At 49.3% G+C, this 26,649-nt stretch overlaps 1 protein-coding gene across 4 annotated transcripts in view; it reads left to right on the forward strand.

The window, feature by feature from the left end:
- plekhg7 (pleckstrin homology domain containing, family G (with RhoGef domain) member 7) overlaps positions 1 to 26,649 on the forward strand; it is a 190,263-nt gene that overhangs the window by 35,102 nt on the left and 128,512 nt on the right. Inside the window, exon 1 of one of the 4 annotated variants that reach the window (XM_072471861.1) lies at positions 6,272 to 7,645. The exons of 1 other annotated variant lie outside the window; for it this stretch is intronic. The gene's annotated coding sequence lies outside the window, so the exon portion shown is untranslated. Of the gene's footprint in view, positions 1 to 6,271; positions 7,646 to 26,649 lie in introns of those variants that run through there. 2 more of the 4 variants (XM_072471860.1, XM_072471858.1) reach the window with 2 other exon arrangements.

Below are 26,649 nucleotides of genomic sequence, written 5' to 3' on the forward strand. Positions count from 1 at the left end.
TTTGGGATGTTGTAAAGCTGGGAAAGGGGTGAAAGAAATACAAGCCTTTTTTCCCTTTAATTCTCCTATTTTTGAAGTGAATTATTTATCTGTCATTGAGGATGCCCAGCTATGTAACCATTTGTTTTTTTTGAATATAGGTCATCTATTATTTTTCATAGCAATTGGCTGTATGTTTCTGATCTAATTTCAGAGGGAGGATTAATCTCTATTGTTCAGTCTCCCTGGGAAAGTAATTGCTATTCTGATCTTGAAATGTTCCATTCCTTAAAATATACGTTCTACCCAAGTTTTTATACTCTGTGTATCCTGCAGCCTTAACTTAGAGAATGCTGCCAACAGCTGATCAAGGTAGATCTCGCAATTAAAAATGCCACGTATGCGCAGAAACCCAGAGAGACCAGAAAACATAACTTGCAAATTGGCTTGCAAATAGCAAAGCAGAGATTTCAAAATTGTCTTTTTTGAGGTTGGGGAAAGGGTTGAAACTTCTTTCATTAATGAAAGAAAAAATGTGTTAATGAAAGAAAAAACAAACGTCCCTCTGAAGATTCTGAGATCTGGTGGTGTAATTTGTATTTACTGTGAGATCCCCCATTATTAACTTAGCTGAAAATTAATACAGTTAGAAAAATGCCCTTACACTATGCATAATACAGACTCAAACAATCTGAATGTCTTTGATAAAACATGAGTTTAGAAGATTTAGATCTGAGGCTCCAACGTTCTTTCCATCACATGGCTGACTAGCAATCCTCCAACTCTTACCGCCCGCCATTGGTGTGTGTTGGAAGGATTTGTAGGTTGCTACTCGGCCTGCCTGGCCATGCTAAGAACACACTTTCCTTGGCCATCAAGTCCTGGAACAGGGCATGAATCTGGAGATTCTGGCTCAAAGGCAGGGACACTACCATAAGACCATAAGACATAGGAGTGGAAGTAAGGCCATTCGGCCCATCGAGTCCACTCCACCATTCAATCATGGCTGATTTCAACTCCATTTACCCACTCTCTCTCCATAGCCCTTAATTCCTTGAGAAATCAAGAATTTAGCAACTTCTGTCTCAAAGACACTCAACGTCCCGGCCTCCACCGCCCTCTGTGGCAATGAATTCCACAGACCCACCACACTCTGGCTGAAGACATTTCTCCTCATCTCTGTTCTAAAGTGACTCCCTTTTATTCTAAGGCTGTGCCCCCGGGTCCGAGTCTCCCCTGCTAATGGAAACAACTTCCCTACGTCCACCCTATCTAAGCCATTCATTATCCTGTAAGTTTCATAGAACATAGAAAATACAGCACAGAACAGGCCCTTCGGCCCACGATGTTGTGCCGAACCTTTGTCCTAGATTAATCATAGATTATCATTGAATTTACAGTGCAGAAGGGGGCCATTCGGCCCTTTGAGTCTGCACCGGCTCCTGGAAAGAGCACCCTACCCAAACTCAACACCTCCACCCAACATCAAGGGCAATTTTGGACATTAAGGGCAATTTATCATGGCCAATCCACCTAACCTGCACATCTTTGGACTGTGGGAGGAAACCGGAGCACCCGGAGGAAATTATTAGATCTCCCCTCAACCTCCGAAACTCCAATGAATATAATCCCAGGATCCTCAGACGTTCATCGTACGTTAGGCCTACCATTCCTGGGATCATCCATGTGAATCTCCGCTGGACCCGCTCCAGTGCCAGTATGTCCTTCCTGAGGTGTGGGGCCCAAAATTGCTCACAGTATTCTGAATGGGGCCTAACTAATGCTTTATAAAACTTCAGAAGTAATTCCCTGCTTTTATATTCCAAGCCTCTTGAGATAAATGACAACATTGCATTTGCTTTCTTAATTACGGACTCAACCTGCAAGTTTACCTTTAGAGAATCCTGGACTAGGACTCCCAAGTCCCTTTGCATTTCAGCATTATGAATTTTGTCACCGTTTAGAAAATAGTCCATGCCTCTATTCTTTTTTCCAAAGTGCAAGACCTCGCACTTGCCCCCGTTGAATTTCATCAGCCATTTCTTGGACCACTCTCCTAAACTGTCTAAATCTTTCTGCAGCCTCCCCCCCTCCTCCATACTACCTGCCCCCCCCCCCCACCTATCTTTGTATCATCGACAAACCTAGCCAGAATGCCCCAGTCCCATCATCTGGATCGTACCCACTGTACCACAAGACCTCCAATAAAGTAGATAAAGAGAAACCCATTTCCGCTGGTGATGGAATTCAGAATAAGACAGTTTAAAAGTAGAGATAGGTCATTTAGGAGTGAAATCAGGAAACTCCTTCACACAGACCGAAAGGCTATTAGATTTTTCACGTTTGCCACTGAGGGACTGTTGTTATCTAAGGATGTCAAGGGATAACCAAAGGTGATAAATGGAGTTGAAAAACAGATTAGCTGTGATTTGATTGAATTGGAGAACATGTTTAACGGACTGAATGGCCTCCTCTTCCTATGTTCTATCTAATTTTTCTATATTATGTCACAACTAAGTTATCTATTGACATTTTTTTGTGGAGAATTCTTCAGATTGTAGACTGCAATCACTTTAATATTACCTTGCGTTGATGGAGAAAAGTGACTCTTTTCAATCTTGTTCACATCTTGCAGTACGAACCTTGGCCCTTTACTGGTAGTACTGGTAAACTGGGGTTATCAATTCTGGCCCGGGAAAAGGATTCAGAGATATTCCAATTTCATTCTAGAATTTTTGTATAACTAGGAAGGTCACTGTCATCTTCACTTGGAAAACAGTTTGGAGAAGTGGAAAGATTAAGAGGATGGTTAATAGTCTGGCAGCACACACTGTAACCATCTTTATACTAACAGGCTGAAAAGTCCTCAAAACAGGAAGGCGCTTAGAATCTGAATGATGGTGGGGGAGATCACACACACCTACTGCACACATGTATCCCGCAGTATGTTAACCCAGAATTCAGAGCTGGAGCTCGGATTTCCATTTTCTGGGTTGGTGAGGCATTAGTTGGTGAGCCACATGCCAAAGTGTACCGCGCCTGTACCCTATTCGTGTAAACACAGAGTTGATATTCTTCGTCCCATTAAGCTCATGGTTAGTGATGACCTTCGATTCCAAAGCATGTTGATGGTGGTGACTTAAGTGCCGAGGAACCAGGAGTAGGTCATTCACCTTGGAGCCAGTAAGACTATTCAGTTAGATCATGGCTGATCTGAACTTTAACTCAATTTACCTGGCTTGGTTACATAATCATTCATACCCTTCCTAAACTAAAATACTTGACAACGGTAGTGCCACTAACGATCAGGGGGAAATGGCTAAGCCAAACCTTGCTAACAATATTCATTGCCTGACATATATTTAATGCAAATGTTACATGCTTCTTGGGAGTTTAAGCCTGGATATTGTCCAAGTTATGCTGTGAGCTGGCTTGGGCTGCTGCATTATCAGAGGAGATGTGAATAGCCCTGAACACAATGGAATATTTGTTGGACAGCTCTTGACAGGAGAATTGAATTCACCCTGAACTCTCCACAGTGTTCATTAGTTCACCTTCCAGAAGATAACAGAGATGCACATGGTGGCAAGTACACACTTCACACAATGAATAACTTATTCTTACAACACTGGTCTTCTTGTCATGTATGTAGATATTGAGCAATCAAGGTAGTTGCTGAGTCATAGAGAGTTTTCTTTATTCTTTCAGGGGATGTGGGAGTCGCTGGCTCGGCCAGCATTTATTGCCCATCCCTAATTGCCCACAAGAAGGTGGTGCTGAGACACCTTGAACTGCTGCAGTCCGTGTGCTGTTAGGGAGGGAGTTCCAGAATTTTGACCCAGCGACAATGAAGGAACGGTGATATATTTCCGAGTCAGGATGGTGTATAGCTTGGAGGGAAATTTGCAGGTGGTGGTGTTCCTAGGTATATGCTGCCCTTGTCCTTCTAGGTGGTAAAGGTTGCAAGTTTGGAAGGTGCTGTTGAAGCAGTGTCGGCTCTCCTTACTGATGAAGCTGAACCCAAGAGACTACCCAGTGTAGATGTCAAATTTGTAATATCATTCTTTGTTCCATTAAATTACTACCACATTGCACATGAAATGCTAAAGTACAGTCCTGTCTGTCCCCTCCAATAGACGTAATGGATGGGATTCTCCTGCCTCTCAGCTGTGTGGAGGAGGCGCACCATTCGATGGCGGCAGGATTCTCTGCTCATGCCATTGTCAATATAAATTCACATTGAAGCCACCCCACGCCATCGGGAAACCCACGGGTGGTGGTGTTTTCCCAGAGGGACCAGAGAATCCAGCCGCCAGCGAACGGCTAGAGAATTCAGACCAAAAGATCCCATGCACAGTTTGAGGAAGAGCGGGAGAATTTTCCCTGGTGTTCTGGCCAATGTTTATCTCTCAGCCAACATCACTAAACCACATGAACTGTTTTTATTTGCTTGCTGATTGCTGTTTATTTTTCATTGGCTGCCTTTTTTGCTCACATTGATCAGAAGGATTACATTGGTTGTGAAGCCTTCCTGAGGCTCTGGAAAGTCCTTTAAAAGAGTCCTTTTCCCCACCAGTTTCCAATTTAAAATCATACAAAGTGTAACAATCATATTGAAATAGTCCCAGAGGGACCATAGGCTACTCTCCCCCTTTGAGAGCTGACTGGTGGTGATTTAACCTGCGGGTCACCACACCACTGGCATTATGATACCAGACCAGACCAGTTGCTAGGATACTGTACAGAAACCCCAATATTTTATTTTAATTTGTAAGACTGTGAGGAAAGGATACTTCGCTCCAGGAGCGATTTCACACACAAATAGGGATATGGTATATTAAAACAAACTTTGTTATTATTCACATAGTATGAATAAATTTAACATTATAAATATAAATAGCTTTCAATTACCAGTTAAGCAGTGCTTAACAATACAATGAAACAATCCTAACCACTAACTTTATCTCCTCTCAGACAACACCCACTTTTAAATACGGGTAGAAGACGCAGGAATGCTTGCTGTAAAGAGATGTCTTAGAGAAACCACTTTGAGAAAGTGATATCCTTCAAGAATCAGCTACAGATTCTTGCTTGTCGCAACTTACTGTTTAAACTGCCAGCCTTTGAAATTGCTTCTTTCCTATTCACACAGGCAAATCTTTAACTTACTGTCTTAAGATGATCTGTTACATATTCAAATCTTTCACTGAACTGTTTTGAAAATAAACTGCTAGTCTGTCCACACCCAGATCTAAACCCCAAACTGTAGTGAGAGCACAGTTTCTTGTCTGTTCACATCCTAATCCAAAGCTAAACTCAACACCTGACTGCTTCAGCCCCTGGCTCCTCCCATTAACTACATCATCTTGCTAAGCTGAACACAAGTCTCTAATTATGTACTCCCCGGGAACCCTCTTATATAAACAAAAGTCCATTAGCTCAAAATTTTACAATGCTTTAATTGCACCTGTCTCCAAAAAGCCTGGCTGTATTTCAAACCAGGATTTTAAAAAACATGCCTGCAGCAGTCACACACTAACCCAGGCTTTTAACCATTACTTCCCGAATGCATATACTATATATCTGAAATTACTACATTCATCACACAGGCAAGGGGCAAAATTGAGAAGGTTGGGCCTTCATGAATAACACTCAAGTGGTACAGGAATTGAACCTGATCTGTTGCCATTGCTCCACATCATGAACCAGTCGTTCAATATTGAGCTAACCGACCCCCTCAATATTGAAGGTAAGAGGAAGATCAATCTCAGTGAAGATTTAACTTTTAATAATCAAATAAAAATAATTACTCCCTGTGAACCATGGAAGAGTTGACCGGTGAGAAAAGAACATTTAAAATCATTTATATAGCTCCTTTCATGACCTATGGGCCAAATGGTTTTACAGCCAATGAAGTACTTTCAGAGCTTAATCACTGTCGTATGTCGGATACAGAGCAGCAAGTTGGAACACCAGGCTCCCATAAATAGCAATCAGATAAATTTGAAGTTGTCAATCAGGACTAGATGTCTTTTAGTGTGTGGCATTTGCCCCACCCTCCCGATGTTCCAGAATGACTATCTCCCAGAATGATTATCTCAGGATCGAAAAACAATTGATAAGATCACTTTGTACTTTTTCTACTTTAAGGTGCTGATTTCCCACGCGACTGTCCCCTCTCAAGGAATTACGTTTGGGAGAGGTGGAAGGCAAACCAAGCTGGAGCTTCAAGTCCCAGATCTATATTGGAATTCCACAGTCAAGATTTTTTTATTATTTTCAAAAACAGTTATCTTTTAATAAGAGCAGAGTGAGAAATGGGAATAAGAAATTCAAAAGGGCATATCAGTAAGAAAAATCACCACAGTCCCAGATGACCGTAGGCTGCTTTCCCCTTTTGAGGGGTAGAGCTGACTGGTGGTGATCTAACCTGAGGGTCTCAGGCCAGGGGCAAAGTTGAGATGGTAGGACCTTCATGAATAACCTCAGCCGGTTCAGGAATTGAACCCACGCTCTGAATCAGGAACCAGCTGTCCAGCCAACTGAGCAAACCTGGCAGTGGAGGGGCTATGAGCATTGGAACAGGACTCCATTTATCCACCTTTGCTTTATATTCCTCATGACCCTTCAAAAATCTGGCATGAAAAATGTTGGACTGACCCTCCGCTTTTTACTATCACTCCTCGGTGGCCTTGTTCTGGTATTAAAAGTATGCCTCCTTGTTCGAAATCCCCCACATACTGGAGGATGAGAGCTGTTTTAATTTGAAAGTTGTGCTGTGGGTTTTCTTTTTGCATTTTGACATGAAAACAACATTTTACAAGTTAATATGAAATATGTCAGCATGCAGTGTTCAGAGTGACCCTTGGAACTTGGAGCTAAGCCCAGTATGAATGATTTAAGAGGCACAAGTATGACATTGGATACTGCACTGACGTTGTTTGCTATTGAACAAGCTGGATGAAGAAATTATTTTGTTTGGAGGGAGCACAGCAAACCTACCTACCTGCCTACCTTAGCAGCACAAAGCAGGGTGGTGTCGAGTCAGTGTAAAGACTACAAAATGGGCAAAGGTTAAACCGAATCTACTGGTCAGCAATAGATGTAAATATGATGACGAGAGAACTGTGAACAAAGTTTGCAATTAAAAGACAGATTTATTTTTTTTAAAGTCAAAGGTGGAACATATCACAAAGGGAGATTTTGGAAACCGTACTTGTGTAACCAGTTTTTGGAGAGGAGGAAGGAATAATATTCCCACTCTGAGATGTTGGAAGGGTTTCTATTTAATTTGAGTCCAGTGTAAGCAAGGCGAGATTGGTGATGAAGAGGATCGTACTCGGGAGGCGCTGAGCAGCTGCAGAAAGCCGTGCTGGACACAGTGTGGGCAACAGGAGAGGGTTACTTGGGGAGGTGACCAACTCTCCAAAGCTCGTTGTCACTGTCCCTTGGAACAGGGGAAAGGCGGTGAATTGCCCGACCAAACTTTCTCCCTCCCTCCCTCTGACCTGACTCCGCCCTACACTGGATTCCTCTTGGTTGGAAGAACAAGGTCGGAGCTGGAACCGGATTCGGCATCTGCCTTGGAGCACAGCACAGGAGCAGAGTCCCAGCTGAAACGTGTGGATCTCGTCCGGAACGACCTGCCGATTCTCCCAGCCTAAAGGTGCTTTTTAATATATATATCAGTACAGGGTTAGGGAGGTGTGTTCAATCATTTGTCACTGGGGTTTTTATTCAGATGTGTTGGAAAGTTTGATCACTATCATAGCAGAGAGCAGCTGAAAGAGCAGGAGTGGGGAATGATGTGGACGTTTTGAGTTTAATCCTCAAATGCTGTTGCATTAAGCTTCAGAGAAGCAGCCTGTGAGCCTGGCAGCGTCCACTGAGCTTACCCAAGCTGGCAGAGGTCGCTGCTCCTCCGGACTCGGAGTCAGAAGAGGGGGTTTAAGTCTCCACTCGTGCGATTTGAGCACTCCATCTCAGCTGGCCCTCTGTGCAGCACTGAGGGAGTACTGAACTGTGGGCAAGCCCTGACCCCCTCTGCCCTCTCGGGGGCACCTCACAGATCGCCTGCCTCTTCTCGAAAGAGCAGGGGAGGTCTACTCAATATTCATCTTTTAAACCAACATGCTGCTTGTGGGAATTTGCTGTGCCACAATTTAGCTGACTTGTTTCCTGGATAATAACAGTGACCGCACTTCAAAAGTACTTACTCAATTGGCTGTGAAAGCACTTTTAAATTTTTTAATTATTTTTTTTAAAATTTAGATTACTCAATTAATTTTTTCCAATTACGGGGCAATTTAGCATGGCCAATTCACCTAGCTTGCACATCTTTGTGTTGTGGGGGCGAAACCCACTCAAACACGGGGAGAATGTGCAAACTCCACACGGACAGTGGCACAGAGCCGGGATCGAACCTGGGTCCTCGGTGCCGTGAGGCCGCAGTGCTGACCCACTGCGCCACCGTGCTGCCCTGTGAAAGCACTTTTGATGGTCCCATGCAGCTGGACAGTTAGGAATCCATTCCCAGTGACCATTTTCCTTCTTTCTGTGCACATTAGCTCAGTGGCCATTGTATCCTGTCACAGGATAAAAATATCTATGTCATCAGAATGGTGCTGTTAACCTCCCCAACAACATTGCACTGTACAAGCCAGAGTGGTTCCTATTTAAAACAAAATGTACAGACAAGGGAACTGGGTATTACTTCAGTTGCTGATTCAGGAATAGATTTATCAGAAACCAGTCTGACCAGAATAAGGCCATTCAAGTCGTTTTTTAAAAACATCTTTTATTCATCATACAATATGTGGTGATATTTTCCTGTAAAACTGATGATTTATCTCTTACCCACCCACCCCCCCCCCCCCCACCCCCCCACCACCACCTCCCACCCCACCCCGGCTCGGTCCTATACCGCACCTCATAAAAGGCCTTGAACACCTTATTTATCCTCTCTGGATCCGACACCATGGCTCTTCCCCACCTTCACCTGAAGAATGGCCCTCACTGCTGTCTGTCACCGCAGCTGGTGGTCCAGCATGCAACTGGCCTTCTCCCCATACTCACTGCACCCCTGTGCCCACCGCAGCTGACCCACCGTCCTTCCCGTCGTCAAGCAGTCGAACTGCCCCTGCAACTTCTTTCATTGTGGGGTCACAGAGTACCTCCTATCGACCTCAACTATCTAATCCAACAGTCACCGATGCTCTTCCCTCCCCATCGATCCTTATGGCCTTGAACAAAATAATTTCCCCCCCTGGACCACCACCTTCAAGGCTTCCCAAAACATGGCTGCTGATACTTCCACATTCTGATTAAGCTCAACATAATTCTTTTTAAAAAAATATATATTTTATTCAAAATTTTTGGCCAACCATGACAGTACATTGTGTATCCTTTACACAGTAATATAACAATATAAATAACAATGGCCAGTTTTAAGCAAGAAATAAATAATATATAAACAACATCGAAATTAAAAAAACAAAACTGAGTGGCAACTGCCTTGTCCCAAATAAATACTCTCCAAAAATACAATTTAGCAGTCCAATATACAATTACCTATAACAACAACCTATACATATTTTACATATACACTAACATCCCTGAGAGTCCTTCTGGTTCCTCTCCCCCCCCCCCCCCCCCCCCCCCCCCCGGGATGCTGCTACTGTCTTCTTCTTTTCCATTCCCTCTATCTTTCTGTGAGGTATTCGACGAACGGTTGCCACCGCCTGGTGAACCCTTGAGCCGATCCCCTGAGGACGAACTTAATCCGTTCCAACTTTATAAACCCTGCCATGTCATTTATCCAGGTCTCCACACCCGGGGGCTTGGCTTCCTTCCACATCAACAGTATCCTGCGCCGGGCTACTAGGGCCGCAAAGGCCAAAACATCAGCCTCTTTCGCCTCCTGCACTCCCGGCTCCTCTGCAACCCCGAATATAGCTAACCCCCAGCTTGGTTCGACCTGGACCCCCACCACCTTTGAAAGCACCTTTGGCACTCCCACCCAAAACCCCTGTAGTGCCGGACATGACCAGAACATGTGGGTGTGGTTCGCTGGGCTTCTCGAGCATTTCGCACACCTATCCTCTACTCCAAAAAATTTACTGAGCTGTGCTCCAGTCATATGCGCCCTGTGTAACACCTTAAATTGTATCAGGCTTAGCCTGGCACACGAGGACGATGAGTTTACCCTACTTAGGGCATCAGCCCACAGCCCCTCCTCAATCTCCTCCCCCAGCTCCTCTTCCCATTTCCCTTTCAGCTCATCTACCATAATCTCCCCCTCGTCCCTCATTTCCATATATATGTCTGATACCTTACCGTCCCCCACCCATGTCTTTGAGATCACTCTGTCCTGCACCTCCTGCGTCGGGAGCTGCGGCAATTCCCTCACCTGTTGCCTCGCAAAAGCCCTCAGTTGCATATACCGGAATGCATTCCCTTGGGGCAACCCGTATTTTTCGGTCAGCGCTCCCAGACTTGCAAACGTCCCATCTACAAACAGATCTCTCAATTGTGTTACTCCTGCTCTTTGCCATGTTCCAAATCCCCCATCCATTCTCCCCGGAGCAAACCTATGGTTATTTCTTATCGGGGACCACACCGAGGCTCCCGTCTTACCCCTATGCCGTCTCCACTGCCCCCAGATTTTCAGAGTAGCCACCACCACCGGGCTTGTGGTGTATTTCTTCGGTGAGAACGGCAACGGCGCCGTCACCATAGCTTGTAGGCTAGTCCCCCTGCAGGACGCCCTCTCCAATCTCTTCCACGCCGCTCCCTCCTCTTCTCCCATCCACTTGCATACCATTGAGATATTGGCGGCCCAGTAGTACTCACTTAGGCTCGGTAGTGCCAGCCCGCCCCCCCCCCCCTATCCCTACTACGCTGCAAAAATCCCCTCCTCACTCTCGGGGTCTTCCCGACCCACACAAAATTCATGATATTCTTCTCAATCCTTTTGAAAAACGCCTTCGTGATCACCACCGGGAGGCACTGAAACACAAAAAGGAATCTCGGGAGGACCACCATTTTAACCGCCTGCACCCTCCCTGCCAGTGACAGGGATACCATGTCCCATCTCTTGAAGTCCTCCTCCATCTGTTCCACCAACCGCGTTAAATTTAACCTATGCAATGTACCCCAATTCTTGGCTATCTGGATCCCCAAGTAGCGAAAGTCCCTTGTTACCTTCCTCAGCGGTAAGTCCTCTATTTCTCTGCTCTGCCCCCCTGGATGCACCACAAACAACTCACTTTTCCCCATATTCAGTTTATATCCTGAAAATTCTCCAAACTCCCCAAGTATCCGCATTATCTCTGGCATCCCCTCCGCCAGGTCCGCCACATACAACAACAAATCGTCCGCATACAGAGATACCCGGTGTTCTTCTCCTCCCCTGAGTACTCCCCTCCACTTCCTGGAACCCCTCAGTGCTATTGCCAGGGGCTCAATCGCCAGTGCAAACAATAATGGGGACAGAGGACATCCCTGCCTCGTCCCTCTATGGAGCCGGAAATATGCAGACCCCCGTCCATTCGTGACCACGCTCGCCATCGGGGCTCTATACAGCAGCTGTACCCATCTAATATACTCATCTCCAAAGCCAAATCTCCTCAACACCTCCCACAAATAATCCCACTCCGCTCTATCAAATGCTTTCTCGGCATCCATCGCCACCACTATCTCCGCTTCCCCCTCTGGTGGGGGCATCATCATTACCCCTAGCAGCCTCCGTATATTCGTATTCAGCTGTCTCCCCTTCACAAACCCAGTTTGGTCCTCATGGACCACCCCCGGGACACAATCCTCTATCCTCATTGCCATTACCTTGGCCAGAATCTTAGCGTCTACATTCAGGAGGGAAATAGGCCTATAGGACCCGCATTGCAGCGGGTCTTTTTCTTTCTTTAGGAGAAGCGATATCGTTGCCTCTGACATAGTCGGGGGCAGCTGTCCCCTTTCCCTCGCCTCATTAAAGGTTCTCATCAGTAGCGGGGCGAGCAAGTCCACGTATTTCCTGTAAAATTCAACTGGGAATCCATCCGGTCCCGGAGCCTTCCCCGCCTGCATGCTCCTAATTCCTTTCACTACTTCCTCCATTTCGATCTGTGCTCCCAGTCCCACCCTCTCCTGCTCCTCCACCTTAGGAAATTCCAGCTGGTCCAGAAAACACATCATTCTCTCCTTCCCATCCGGGGGCTTAGCTTCATATAATCTTTCATAGAATGCCTTGAACACTCCATTCACTCTCTCCGCTCCCCGCTCCATCTCTCCCTCCTCATCCCTCACTCCCCCTATTTCCCTCGCTGCTCCCCTTTTCGTCAATTGGTGGGCCAGCAACCTGCTCGCCTTCTCCCCATATTCGTACTGTACACCCTGTGCCTTCCTCCATTGTGCCTCTGCAGTGCCCGTAGTCAGCAAGTCAAATTCTACATGTAGCCTTTGCCTTTCCCTGTACAGTCCCTCCTCCGGTGCTTCCGCATATTGTCTGTCCACCCTCAAAAGTTCTTTCAACAACCGCTCCCGTTCCCTACTCTCCTGCTTTCCTTTATGTGCCCTGATTGATATCAGCTCCCCTCTAACCACTGCCTTCAGCGCCTCCCAGAACACTCCCACCTGGACCTCCCCATTATCATTGAGTTCCAAGTACTTTTCAATACACCCCCTCACCCTTAGACACACACCCTCATCCGACATTAGTCCCGTGTCCATTCTCCAGGGTGGACGCCGTTCTTTTTCCTCCCCTATCTCCAAGTCCACGCAATGTGGAGCGTGATCCGAAATAGCTATGGCCGTATACTCCGTCCCCCTCACCTTCGGGATCAGCGCCCTTCCCAAAACAAAAAAGTCTATTCGCGAATAAACTTGGTGGACATAGGAGAAAAACGAAAACTCCTTACTCCTAGGTCTGCTAAATCTCCATGGGTCTACTCCTCCCATCTGCTCCATAAAGTCTTTAAGCACCTTGGCTGCTGCCGGCCTCCTTCCAGTCCTGGACCTCGATCTGTCCAGCCCTGGTTCCAGCACCGTGTTAAAATCTCCACCCATTACCAACTTCCTCACCTCTAGGTCCGGGATACGTCCTAACATGCGCCTCATAAAGTTGGCATCATCCCAGTTAGGGGCATATACGTTCACTAAGACCACCGCCTCCCCCTGTAATTTGCCACTCACCATCACGTATCTGCCCCCACTATGGTCTTTGCCTCAAACATTACCCGCTTCCCCACTAATATAGCCACCCCCCCCCTGTTTTTCGCATCCAGCCCCGAATGAAACACCTGCCCCATCCATCCTTTGCGAAGTCTAACCTGGTCTATTAGTTTCAAATGCGTCTCCTGTAACATAACCACATCTGCCTTAAGTTTCTTTAGGTGTGCGAGTACCCGTGCCCTCTTTATCGGCCCGTTCAGCCCTCTCACATTCCACGTGATCAGCCGGGTTGGGGGGCTCTTTACCCCCCCCCCCCCCCCCCCCCTTGTCGATTAGCCATCCCCTTTTACCCAGCTCCTCACCCGGTTCCCACGCAGCTGTGTCCCCCCCAGGCGGTGCCCCCCGCCCAGGCCCACCCCACCCCATACCAGCTCCCCCTTCTCCCCAGCAGCAGCAACCCAGTAAATCCCCCCCTCCCACCCGCCCCGCTAGATCCCCCACTAGCGTAGTTACACCCCCCATGTTGCTCCCAGAAGTCAGCATACTCTGGCCGACCTCGGCTTCCCCCCGTGACCTCGGCTCGCACCGTGCGACGCCCCCTCCTTCCTGCTTCCCTATTCCCGCCATAATTATCATAGCGCGGGAACAAAGCCCGCGCTTCCCTTTTGGCTCCGCCCCCAATGGCCAACGCCCCCAACTCCTCCACCTCCCTTCCTCCCTCCCCCACAACCTGTGGAAGAGAGAGAAGCTACCGGGTCGCAGGATTAACAACATAAAAATCCTCTCTCCCCCCTTTTTCCCCCCTTTTTCCCCCCTCTTCGCCCCTCAACATAATTCTTAATCACCACTGCCATCTTCCCACAGAACTCCTTTTTGACCAAAAGCCCCGAATCCAACCTCCACCCCGGCCTCTGCACCTGACCCGAACAAAGTCTTACATCTAGATAGTGCAGGGCGTGGTCTGAAATCACTGTTCCCGCATATTCCGCACCTTCCAACCCCATCAGCACTGCCCTGTTCACCACAAAAAGGTCAATCTGGGAATATACCTTATCCACAAGCGAGAAGAAGGAGTACTCCCTCTCTCCTGGGTTCCCAAACTTTCAGGGATCCAATCCTCTCCATAAACTCTCCCAGCTCTCACGCTATTCTCTAACCTCCCCATTGTTCAGGTGAAGGTGAGGTGTCGGATCCAGAGAGGATAAATAAGGTTTTTATGAGGGGCTGTATAGGGCCGAGCCCGCGGGGGGGGGGGGGGGGGGGATCAGTTTTACAGGAAAATATCACCACATATTGTATGATGAATAAAAGATGTTTTATCCACCCTCGGCTCCAATACTCAATTAAAATCCTTCCCATAATCAGCTGGTGAGACTCCAAATCCGGGATTGCCCCTAATAGCCTCTTCATGAATCCGGCATCATCCCAATAAAGTGCATACACATTTACCAACACCACCAGAGTTCCTACTCACTATCACAAACCGCCCCCCGCCCCTGGATCCTGCACCTCCCGTTTTCGTGTTCAACAGGAGTCAAACCCCCAAGTGGAACATTTGCCCACCCACCCCTTCCTCCACCTCACCTGATCTTTCACTCGGATGTGCGTCTCCTGCAGGAAAATCACGTCTGCTCTCAAACTTTTCCAAGTGCACAAATACCCGGGACCACGTAACCGGCCCACTTAACCCGCAGACTTTCCATGTTACGATTCTCACCGGAGGCTTCTCCCCCCCCTTAGAGTCCACCATCGTCACCCTTAGGCTCCTAACCCCATTCCACTCTGAATTGGGCCCACCCAAGATGGCATCCCACCCTGCCCATGACCAAACTCCCACTCCATAACAGCCAAATTGCCTCCCTCATCTCTCTGGTCCCACACTGGCTAATCACTGCAGACCCTACCCCCGCCCCCACTTCACTTCCATTCACTAGTATTTCTTGCTAGTGTGATGACACCCACCTGAAGCCCCTAACCCAAAAAAACACCATCCCCACCCCCTCTACCCATCCCAACTGCACCCACCGTTGCTTCTCTCCAGACCTCCTCCCCGATCTTCCCCCCCCCGTACCCCATACCCAACCCAAAGTGAGAAACATCACCCCAAAATGGTCCCCATGCAGAACATTCTCGAGCCGCCCCACCCCACCCCAACCCACAACACCTCCTCATGCACTGCACAGAGCATAACCAACAGATTGCAATACAATTAAACATTATACCCCCAACACCAAAGGGCCTCCATTCTGAAAAAGTGACAATTTAACTTCAATACAAAAATACACAAAAAATACAAAAAGGGGGTGCAACCACCTCCCATAACAATATTTCCCAATTGGCAAACAGAAACAAAGAACAAAATTCAACTGAGACAGAGCTTTCACCCACGCTCCCCCTTCATCCCTCCCCAGCTTATGTTCCTTAATAAAGTCATTTGCCTCTGCCAGTGTCCCAAAGTAATATTCCCGGCCTTCGAAATTGAATCAAAGTCTGGCCAGGTACAGCGCCCTAAACCGAATCTGCCAACGGTAAACACTGCCTTGTTGAACTGCCTGTCTCTTGGCCAGCTCAGCTGATGTCAGCTGATAAACCCGGATTCGGTTTCCTTCCCAATCACAATCCTGGCCCACCTCAGAATCTTTTGCTTGTCCTGGAACTTGCGCATACGCATAATCACCGCCCGCGGCGGCTCCCCACTCTTGGTCTCTGCCTCAGGGGCAGCACCTTCTCTTCAACCTGACCAGCATCCTCATGACATAGTCCGTTGCACCAGTTCCCTCCACAATCCAAAGATTTTTTCCTGGTCCTTCACCTTTGCTTGTAGCATCTTACACATGTCCCCAGGATTACCATCTCTGCTTCCAGCGGAACAATCCGGTCACTCTGGTCAGACACCACCTTCTCCACCTCCTGGATCATCGCCCCCTGCACCTCGAGGCTCTTTTCCATCCGTTCCCAAGGTCCCTCGAAGAGGTGCCAGTGCCCCTCAATCGCCTTTGACTAATCACTCTGCATTTCCTTACACCACTGCTGAAATTCGGCATTAATCAAGCTCATCAACTGCTCCATTGGCAGCTTACCAGTCGACAACAATCCTTCCCCCTTTTTGCCAGTTTTACAATTGATTCTGCACCACCAGTCTCTTCCAACCTCTTAGAAGACTGTCAAGTTTGGTAACCTTGTGATGGATATTACGTTCGTCGCAGAATTCGATTTGAAATAAGGCAACAGAAATTAATACGACCAGTATTTTAATTCAAAGTGGAATAAAACCACTTCAGCTAAAGGTCGTCCAAAAGTCACCATTTGAAGGGAGAAACTCCTAGCTGACTTCAAGGATCATTAGGACATTCCAAACAAATACAGGATAAGGAAATCCTTGCATTGACAGACCGTAAATTTCTCTAGATCACTCCCCTACAACTATAATTATTCAAACCATGAGGACAGGAACATTCTTCAGATAAACAGGACAACAAATGTTTCCTTAACTATATAACTCTTGATAGTTAGAATAACACCCTCAAAGAAGTGTCTGTTTGATAATCTATATATCCAAGAAAATCCAAGAGACAGATCTCTATACGATTCCCTCTTTGCCAATATATCTCAAGACACCTGACATTCACGCAGACACGAAGATCATTAAAACATATATTGATGATAATACATAAATTAGCCATTTGACTATAGGCAATGAACCAACAATAAGTGATAAGATAACAGAAACAGTCCTTGACGGATTAAAAGGTTTTATGTATATAAGGAGGAGGCACTTTAGCGAAAGTTACCTCTCTTCTTCAGTGCTACTGAAGGAAGAAAAGCTCTGTTCAAACCAGCTTGCCTCGTCAAACAAAGACCTTGTGGTTTTTGTAAGTATGTTTCTGTTAAACTTCTTAGAAATGACTTCCGGTGGCGGCTATGAAGGAGTAAGTCGCACATTTGGTGGCTCCCGCTCGGGTCAGACTTTTGAACCTATTCCCCTGATATTTTACCAGACTTGATTTGAAAAATTGATGACAGAGGCAATTGTGGACTAAATTCCCACATCGGTGCACAGAGAGGAGGACGAGAAGTGCTCATAAAGGCAGAAACAGAGGACAAAAAAGGGTTGACTGAAGCAACACCGGAAAGAAGCATGGCGGAGGACCGGACCTCTGGCTTGTCGACCCAGTGGTCAAGGAGCAGTTGATGCAAGTGATCCAGGAGGGCTTCGCCAAGCAGAAGCGGGACTGCTTGGACCCGATTAAAGAGGCAATTTTGCGGCTGGAACTTAGATCGGATGCCCAAGATCAGGCGATCCAGAAAGTAGAGAGGGCGCTGGCTGACCAGGAGGAACATCAAACAACGGTGGAGTTGGAGGTGGGGTTGCTAAGAGACCAGCAGAAAAGGCTCCTGGAGAAGGTGAAGGACCTAGAGAATAGGTCCCGTCGGCAGTGCTTGAGGGCTCCCAGAGGGGTCCGAAGGAGCGGACGCTGGGGCATACAAAGCGGCCATGTTCGAGAAGCTGCTGGGGATGAGGCATTCCCCTGACCCTTGGAGGTGGACAAGGCTCACAGAGCGCTCGCGAGGAAGCCGCAAATGGGAGACCCCCCCGAGGGCAATGGTGGTGAGATTCCACAGATACCTGGATAAGGTTCGGGTTTTACAGTGGGCTAGGCAGACACAGAGCTGCAAATGGGACAACAGTATCCTGCGGATCTATCAAGATCGGAGTGCGGAGGTGGCCAGGAGAAGAGCGGGGTTTAACCAGATTAGGTTGACCCTCTTCAAGAAAAAAGTGAAGTTTGGGCTGTTGTATCCGGCCTGCCTCTGGGTCACACACGAGGAGCAACATTACTATTTTGAGTCGCCTGGACTTCGCGAAAAGGAAAGGACTGGTGTCGGACTGAGAACTTTGAACTTTGAATTTTGCTGTAGTGTTTATGGGTTAAGTTTCTTGTTTCTTGCTTTTTTGGACGTTATTTGTTTTGCCTGCTGCATGGATCTGGGGCCAGCTGCAGAGCTGTGTAAGGTAAAGTTTGCATTTGCACTATAGGGGGATAGAGGTGTGTTTGTTCAGATGCTGGATCTTTTTCTTTTTTTTTTTTAAATACTTTTTATTAAAGGTTTTCATAAAATATCAATAACAAAATGAGAAAGAAAAAAGAACCCAACAGGGTTAAGTACAAAACACAATCTAAAAAAGCAACCCCCCAAACCCCTCCCCCCCCACATAAATAATAAATTAACATTAACACCCCGACTTAAGACAACAGGTGTATACACCCCCTCAGACCCTTCCAGTGTAAATAACATAAACAAAAATAAAGTAAACCCCCCCCCCCCGAGCTGCTGCTGCCATTGACCAATGTCTATCGTTCTGCCAGAAAGTCTAAGAACAGTTGTCACCGCCTAAAGAACCCTTGTACCGACCCTCTCAAGGCGAATTTCACCCTCTCCAATCGAATGAACCCTGCCATATCACTGATCCAGGATTCCACGCTTGGGGGCCTTGCATCTTCCCACTGAAGGAGAATCCTTCGCCGGGCTACCAGGGACGCAAAGGCCAGAATTCCGGCCTCTTTCGCCTCCTGCACTCCCGGCTCCTCTGCCACCCCAAATATTGCAAGCCCCCAGCCCGGTCTGACCCTGGATCCTACCACCCTCGACACCGTCCTCGTTACGCCCTTCCAAAATTCCTCCAGCGCTGGGCATGCCCAGAACATATGGGTGTGATTTGCTGGGCTCCCTGAGCACCTAACACACCTGTCCTCACCCCCAAAGAACCGGCTCATCCTTGTCCCGGTCATGTGTGCCCTTTGCAGCACCTTAAACTGTATGAGGCTGAGCCTCGCGCACGAAGAGGAAGAATTCACCCTCCCTAGGGCATCTGCCCACGTCCCCTCTTCGATCTCCTCTCCCAACTCCTCCTCCCACTTACCTTTCAACTCCACCACCGAGGCCTCCTCCTCCTCCTGCATCACGTGGTAAGTTTCCGAGATCTTCCCCACTCCCACCCAGCCCCCCGAGAGCACCCTGTCCTGTACTGTGTGTGGCAGTAGCCGCGGGAATTCCACCACCTGCCGTCTGGCAAACGCCCTTACCTGTAAGTACCTGAAGGTGTTCCCCGGGGGGGAGCCCGTACTTCTCCTCCAGCTCACCCAAGCTCGCGAACTTCCCGTCCACAAACAGGTCCCCCAACTTTCGTATCCCTGCCCTGTGCCACCCCGAAAACCCTCCACCTGTTCTTCCTGGGGCGAACCGGTGGTTCCCCCATAGCGGGGTGCACGCCAAGGCCCCAACTTCCCCCCTATGCCGCCTCCACTGCCCCCAGATTTTGAGAGCCGCCACCACCACCCGGGCTCGTGGTATACCTCCTTGGAGGGAGCGGCAGCGGCACCGTAGCCAGCGCCCCCAGATTTGTACCCACACAGGACGCCGTCTCCAGCCTCTTCCATGCAGCCCCCTCCATCACCCACTTGCGCGCCATCGTCGCATTGGCGGCCCAGTAGTACCCACAGATGTTGGGCAGCGCCAGCCCCCCCCTATCTCTACTCCGCTCCAGGAACACCCTTCTCGCCCTCGGAGTCCCTCGCGCCCACACAAACCCCATTATACTCCTGTTAACCTGCCTGAAAAAAGCCTTTGGGATAAACACGGGGAGGCGCTGGAACAGGAACAAAAACCTTGGGAGCACCACCATTTTGATTGACTGCACCCTACCCGCCAAGGACAGTGGCAACGCGTCCCACCTCTTGAACTCCTCCTCCATTTGCTCCACCAGCCTTGTAAAGTTAAGCCTATGGAGGGCCCCCAGCTCCTGGCCACCTGGACCCCCAAATATCTCCGCCCTTTTTAGTGGGAGCTCGCCAATCCCCCTCTCCTGGTCCCCTGGGTGAACCACGAACAACTTGCTCTTCCCCATGTTGGGCTTGTACCCTGAAAAGTCCCCGAATTCCCTAAGGATCCTCATTACCTCTGGCATTCCTCCCACCGGGTCCGCCACATACAGCAGCAGGTCGTCCGCAAAAAGCGACACCCTATGCTCCTCCCCAACCCGCACCAACCCCCTCCAGTTCCTCGACTCACTCAGTGCCATAGCCAGGGGTTCAATCGCCAGTGCGAAGGGCAGGGGGGACAGGGGGGGCCCCTGTCTCGTCCCTCGGTGCAACCAAAAGTACTCGGACCTCCTCCTATTTGTGGCCACAATCGCCATCAGGACCTCATACAACAGCCTAACCCACCTGACAAACCCCTCCCCAAACCCGAACCTCTTCAGCACCTCCCACAGGTACCCCCACTCTACCCTATCGAAGGCTTTCTCAGCGTCCATCGCCACCACCATCTCCGCCTCCCCCTCCCTCGCCGGCATCATGATTACGTTCGAAAGCCTCCGCACATTTGCGTTCAATCCTCGTGGCTAAGACCTTCGCCAGCACCTTGGCATCTACATTTAGCAAGGAAATCAGTCTAAGACGCACATTGCAGTGGATCCTTGTGCCGCTTCAGGATCAAGGAGATCAGTGCCCGGGACATCGTCAGGGTTAAGGCACCTAACAGCGGGCCCAACAGGTCCATATATTTTTTTATAGAACTCGACCGGGAAACCGTCCGGCCCCGGTGCCTTCCCCGCCTGCATGCTCCCTATCCCTTTGGTCAGCTCCTCCAGCCCAATCGGGGCCCCCAGTCCCGCCACAGTCCCTCTAACACCTTTGGAAACCTCAATTGGTCCAGGAAGCGGCCCATCCCTCACTCCTCCCGTGGGGGCTCGGATCGGTACAATTCCTCGTAGAAGTCCCTAAAGACCCCATTGATGCCAACCCCACACCGCATCACGCTCCCTCCCCTGTCCTTAACTCCCCCGATCTCCCTAGCTGAATCCCGCCTCCGAAGCTGATGCGCCAGCATCCGGCTTGCCTTTTTCCCATACCATCCCCACTCGGACCTCCCCGTTGTTGTTGGTCTCCAAGTACCTCTCTATACTTCCTCGGAACCGTTCGCTCACCTCCTCGTCCGCCAACAGCCCCACCTCCAAGCGCCACAGCGGGCGCTGGTCCCTCTCCTCCCCCATCTCCAAGTCCACCCAATGCGGGGCGTGGTCCGAAATGGCTATTGCCGAATACTCGGTATCTTCTACTCTCGCTATCAGTGCCCTACTCAAAATGAAAAAGTTGATTCGAGAATAAGCCTTATGGACATGTGAGAAGAATGAAAATTCCCTAGCCCCCGGCCTTGCAAATCTCCAAGGGTCCACTCCTCCCATTTGGTCCATAAATCCCTTCAACACTCTAGCCGCCGCCGGCTTCCTACCCGTCCTAGACCTGGAGCGATCCAGTGCCGGATCCAACACCGTGTTAAAGTCTCCCCCCATTATCAGGCCCCCCACTTCCAAGTCTGGGATCCGACCCAACATACGCCGCATAAAACCCGCATCGTCCCAGTTTGGAGCATACACATTGACCAGTACCACCCTCTCTCCCTGCAACTTACCACTTACCATTATGTACCTACCGCCATTATCTACCACAATGCTCGACGCCTCGAATGACACCTTCTTTCCCACCAAGATCGCCACCCCTCGATTTTTGGCATCTAGCCCCGAGTGAAACACCTGACCTACCCACCCTTTCCTCAGTCTTACCCGGTCTGCCATCTTCAGGTGTGTCTCCTGGAGCATAACCACATCCGCCTTGAGCCCCTTCAGGTGCACGAACACGCGGGCCCGCTTAACCGGCCCTTTCAGTCCCCTTACATTCCAGGTTATCCCCCTACCCGCCCCCTCCCCCGCCGACTAGCCATGACCCCTCCTCGGCCACCCACGCGCCCGCACCCCACACCCGGCCCGTTCCCCACAGTGGCATACCCCCGTCTCGACCCCCTCCCCCTCACTCGTTCCAGCTCCTCCTTGACCTTAGCAGCAGCAACTCGATCCCTCGATCCCCCCCCCCCCCCCCCCCCCCCCCGGCTAGGACCCATCCTAGCTGGTTTACTCCCCACATTGCACTTCCGCAAGTCAGCTGACTCCTGCTGACCCCGGCCACTCCCGCCTCCCCTTCGACTCCTCCCATTGTGTGGCACACCCTCTCCCGCTCCCCATCCACAGGCTCTCCCCCTCACCCCTCCATTCTAAGCGCGGGAAACAATTCTCGCTTCCCCGCCCGGGCCCTGCCCCCCCCAGTCTTCGGCGCGGGGAAAAAGCCCGCGTTCTCCACCTACCAGGCCCCACCACCAACCAAAACAGTGCCCAACCCGCCCCATCTATCCTCCCCAACCCGAAAGAGAAAAACACAGAATAAAAGAAACCCAAAACAATGCAAAAGCCCCCCCCCAAACCAAAAATAGGCATAACATATCCACCGCAGTCCCCAATCGCCCATCCCGACCCTCAGTCTGTGTCCAGCTTCTCGGCCTGAACAAAGGCCCACGCCTCCTCCGGAGACTCAAAATAACGGTGCCGGTCCTTGTAGCTAACCCACAGTCGCGCCGGCTGCAACATGCCAAACTTCACCCCCTTCCTGTGCAGCACCGCCTTCGCTCGATTGTACCCGGCCCTCCTCTTCGCCACCTCCGCACTCCAGTCCTGATATATCCGAACCTCCGCATTCTCCCACCTGCTGCTCCTCTCCTTCTTGGCCCTCTTGAGCACACACTCCCGATCGACGAAACCGATGGAACCGCACCAGCACCGCCCGCGGAGGCTCGTTAGCCTTGGGCCTCCTCGCCAACACTCTGTGGGCTCCTTCCAGCTCCAGGGGCCCCTGGAAGGACCCCGCTCCCATCAGCGAGTTCAACGTGGTGACCACATAGGCCCCCACGTCCGGCCCATCCAGCCCCTCCGGGAGGCCCAGAATCCGCAGATTCTTCCGCCTCGACCGATTCTCCATCTCCTCGAACCGCTCCTGCCATTTCTTGTGGAGCGCCTCGTGCGTCTCCACCTTTACCGCCAGGCCTAAGATCTCATCCTCATTGTCAGAGATCTTTTGTCGAGCCTCTCAGATCGTCACCCCCTGGGCCGTCTGTGTCTCCAGCAGCTTATCAATAGAAGTCTTCATCGGCTCTAGCAGGTCCATTTTAATCTCTCTGAGGCAGCGCTGGATACCCTCCTGCTCCTCTGCCCGCTGCCTGGTCTCCGCCCGCCGCCATTTTGTCCTTCTTCCCTCCCTTCTTCTGGTCAACCACCACCTTTTTTGTCGCCCCACTCCTAGTTAAAGCCATATATTGACAGGGAGCTATTATTAACTCCTTCCCACACCGGGAAACGTCGAAAACGTGCCCTTGGGGGCCCTGAAAAGAGCCCCAAATCCGTTTTTGCAGGAGCCGCTGAATGTGCGACTTAGCTCCGCATAGCCGCAACTGGAAGTCTCGAGAGGGAATCCTTTTGGCAGTGTTCGCTTCACCAATCTGCCCCAAAAAGTCTATGGAAACTCCTGGAAAAGGTCTGAGAGTCGTTCTAGACTGGAGCTGCCGAATGCGCGACCTACTCCTCCATGGCCGCCACCGGAAGCCTCGTCCCCGCTTCTTCAATGGCCTTGGTAGATATTTTCACAGTTGTTCCCTCTGCTGCTAGAATTCACCTTTAATAGAGGCCCTCTAGTCAGCTTGGAGCTTTAAGCTTGCCCTTCTCCCGCCTGAATGCTGGAAGAGGCCCCTCTCTCCCCTGCAGTTACAGCCAGATCTTTTACTGTTTCTGCTGGGTCTGGTAACCAAAAGACATACCATTCCTGGGGGACACTGTCAGGGGAATGTTGCAGTCTTCTTCCCACACCGGGAAATGTCAAACAAATGCCGTGGGGGCCCTGCAAAAGAGCCCAAAAGTCCGTTCCAAGCGGGAGCTACCGAATATGCATCCTAGCTCTGCATAGCCGCACCCAGAAGTGAGTCATGGATCTTTTTCTTGATCCCTTTTTTAAATTATGTGTTCAACTTGTCTTTTTAAAATCTCTGTCGAGCAATTGTGTTGGGATTGTTTTTCATTTGAATATGTGTGTATGAGCGGGGGGGAGGGAACAATAGGTGGGAGATTGTCTGGTGCCAGGGGCGAGGGCCACCAAGCTAGCTGGGCGGCCAGCTTACGGAAGTGTAGTGGGGGGCAAACAGATGTTAGGCTTATCAAAGGGGCTGATTTACTTTGTGCTGTTATTAGGGGGGGAAAAATGTTCTGCTGACGAGGGAGGGACTTTTGCTGAGGGACAGTGAGGAGGTCGAGGGCTGAGGCTGCCTGGGGGTGGGCCGGTGGAGGCTTGGGGCGCGGGCTAGCGACTGGCCCAAGAGAGGGGATGGCTGATCAGCGAAGTTGGGGGGGCGATGAGCCCCCCAACTAGACTGATCACCTGGAATGTAAGAGGACTCAATGGGCCGGTCACGAAGGCACGCGTGTTTGCGCACTTGAGAGGACTGAAGGCGGACGTGGTAATGCTGCAGGAGACACACCTTAGAGTAGCTGACCAGATTAGGTTAAGGAAAGGTTGGGTTGGAAAGGTTTTTCATTCAGGGCTGGACTCGAAGACCAGGGGGGTCGCGATCCTGATCAACAAGCGAGTGATGTTTGAGGCGGGAAGAATAGTTTCGGATATGGGAGGCCGGTACATTATGGTCAGTGGGAAATTGGAGGGAGTGCAGGTGGTACTAGTTTTATGGGCGAGGCGTTTTCAGAACCCCAAAATGTATCATGGTGTTCAACCAACCTCTCCCTTTAATGGATTTGTTGCTTTTCCGAGCACACGGCTTTTTCCCTAGGTGTGGGATTACAATTATGGACACATGGGTTTTTAAACACAAAACACTGTTTAGTCCATGAACTCAACTTAACATCTTAAATAAACATTGGATCTTGTAACACGCCTTACTTCAAAGATAACCCAGAAAATATTGCAACAGTAAATAATTCCTTAAAATGTTCCTTCAAACTTCCGAGAGACTTAACACCTTTAAACAAAATCACATCAGGTTGAAGGCTTCACTATTATAAGTTTAAATCACCCAAATGATCCAGAGATGGTCTTTTATGGCAGACATCACAGCTCACTGCAAACACAGACACACACAAGCTGTTTTTAAAACTTGCAGCTCTCTGGAAACACACAAATACACACAAGCTGTTTTTAAACCTGCAAAACTAAACTGCAAAATGGCTGACCTGACCTCAGCTCCACCCACTCTCTGACATCACTTTTGTCTTAAAGGTACATTGCTTAAACATCCATATCTTAAAGGTACCCTCACATGACACTAGTAAATGTGTATGCGCCAAATTGGGACGATGTAGAGTTTATAAAGATGATGCTGGGGAAGATACCGGACCTGGATACGCATAAATTGGTCTTGGGAGGGGACTTTTAACACAGTTTGTGACCCTGGATTAGACCAGTCAAACTCAAAAACGGGCAGGGTGACAGCAATGGCTAAGGAGCTAAAAGGGTTCATGGAGCAGATGGGGGTGGGTGGACCCATGGAGATTTGGGCAGCCAAGAGTAAAGGAGTTTTCCTTCTACTCACACGTGCATAAAGTGTACTCCCGGATCGATTTCTTTATTCTGAGCAGGGCTGTACTAACGGGAGTGGTGGACGCGGGGTACTCGGCGATTACAATCTCAGACCATGCCCCGCACTGGGTTGACCTACAGGTTAGTAAAGACAGTAATCAGCACCCGCACTGGAGGTTCGACGTGGGGTGTTTAGCGGATGAGGAGGTGTGCGGGCGGTTGAGGAAATGTATTCAGAATTACCTGGAAGTCAATGACACGGGGTAAATTTCGGCAGCAGTGGTCTAGGAGGCACTGAAGGCGGTGGTTAGAGGGGAGCTGATCTCGATATGGGCCCGCAGGGAGGAGGTAGACAGGACAGAGACGGACGGACTGGTAAAGGAGATACTACAGGTCGACAGGAGCTTTGCGGAGACCCCTGAGGCAGGGCTTTTAAGGGAATGGCGGAGGCTACAGGCATAAAATTCTGCCCTTGCAGTGGGGCGAGAAGCTCCAAGCTCTTAACCTGGAGATGACCGCGCCGATACTGAACCAAGCTGACACCAAGGTAATAATAACTTCATACATTCACTTCATGCCCAGTAAATTCTCTACCATGCTGAATAAGGATAGCTGAAAAATGGGCTTGGTATCAAAGGCAGGAGATTAAAAATAATCTGATAGCGTATTTTTCATGAACCTAAACAAGATAATGAATGGCGTGTTTTTCCCTATGACTAACAGAATAAATCACATGAATGGTTTGACTTGACAGTAGCATGAATAGCTTATTCATTTATGTTTGGGAACCCAGGCAAAGGAAGCAATGGCAGTTGGGTCTCGCGTTGTGATTTAGGGTGTGTGTTACACAATGGTAAGTCGTTCGACAGGTTTCTCTTCATGACATTAAAGTGTCTGGAATTTCTACACTTGCAGACAAAATAAAATGTTGACAGCTAAGTATTTGTCACAACATCAACTGAATTTCATGGGCATTGCCTGAAATCACTGATGGGCAATTGAGGCGAGTGATGTGGTGTTGGGTGTTCTGACACACAGA

Source organism: Scyliorhinus torazame, chromosome 13 (genome assembly GCF_047496885.1).
Source record: "Scyliorhinus torazame isolate Kashiwa2021f chromosome 13, sScyTor2.1, whole genome shotgun sequence".
NCBI classification, from domain to species: Eukaryota; Metazoa; Chordata; class Chondrichthyes; order Carcharhiniformes; family Scyliorhinidae; genus Scyliorhinus; species Scyliorhinus torazame.